Source organism: Etheostoma cragini, chromosome 4, assembly GCF_013103735.1.
Source record: "Etheostoma cragini isolate CJK2018 chromosome 4, CSU_Ecrag_1.0, whole genome shotgun sequence".
Lineage (NCBI taxonomy): Eukaryota > Metazoa > Chordata > Actinopteri > Perciformes > Percidae > Etheostoma > Etheostoma cragini.
In genome coordinates, this window is record NC_048410.1 from 144,922 (window position 1) to 146,061 (window position 1,140).

The following is a 1,140-nucleotide window of genomic DNA, read 5'->3' on the forward strand; positions in this document are numbered from 1 at the left end:
CCCCCCCCCCCCCCCCCCCCCGGTGAAGCAGTCCGGCGTCTCCACGGCTACGGTTGCATGAATCACACAGCAGTAACTCCTCGTGTCTCTCTGCCGTGCTCAAACCCACTCTGACATCACAGGTCACATGACGCATGGCACACACTGGGCATGTGCGTGGCGTTGTAAACAGGAAGCAGATTGACGTGAGTGTCTCCACCAGATGTGAGTCTCATGCTCCGATTAAACGGTTAACGACATAACCGTCACACTGAAAAATAGTAAAATCCATAAAATAATAAAGTTTTCTCATTATGAACAATAACACAAGATGGGAATCACTGGTTGATGCTATGCTAACGTTAGCTCAGAACACCATTCACCTCACAGGAACCATCACTGCAGACCCATCTCACCCCGGACACAACCTGGTCCAGGTTCTCCCCTCTGGGGGGCGCTACAGAGCCCTGTAGGCCAAAACCAGCAGACTCAGGATCAGTTTCTACCCACAAGCCACCTCTCTGATGAACAGCTGACTCCTGGTCCAGGTCTGGTCCATAACCCGGTCCCACGGTCTCTACAGCACCTGTATCATTCCCACTCTCACATCTCACTTATTATATTTTATTTATTCATTATTCTCATTTCCTATTTTAAGAACTGTTCATATGTTCATATGTTCATATTGTAATATAATAACATAATACTATTTTATCCCAGCACCCTTGCACTACGCACATTTAAATAATTTTATTGATCTCTTCATTGCACTCATGCCTCTATATTGTTTCTGTTTAGAGTATGTTGTTGTTGAGTATTGTGTATATATTAGTGTGTATATTTCTGTTTTGGTTGATATGTGTGTGTGAGCACAGTGTGAGTAACGATGCTCCGTAGACATATTCCTCGTATGTGTCCTCATACCTGGCGAATAAAAGCTGATTCTGATTCTGATAATAAATAAATATTGCACTGCATGTTAGTTAGCAGTAATTAGCCTATGTTATATATATTATATATATATTATATATATTATATATATATATTAAAGAAGTCTCTCGTTAGCATCGTATAGGCTACTTCAGTGTGTGTGTGTGTGTGTGTGTGTGTGTGTGTGTGTGACGCTGAGGAAGCTGGGGGTCTTAAATCTGTCAACACCCT

The 1,140-nt window shown here is 42.6% G+C and overlaps 2 protein-coding genes across 2 annotated transcripts in view; both read right to left on the reverse strand.

Annotated features, from left to right (window-relative positions):
• Positions 1-1,140, reverse strand: part of LOC117943360 (nuclear factor 7, brain-like) — a 16,057-nt gene that overhangs the window by 14,537 nt on the left and 380 nt on the right. The window lies entirely within an intron of this gene.
• LOC117943095 (nuclear factor 7, brain-like) overlaps positions 1-1,140 on the reverse strand; it is a 214,395-nt gene that overhangs the window by 9,144 nt on the left and 204,111 nt on the right. The window lies entirely within an intron of this gene.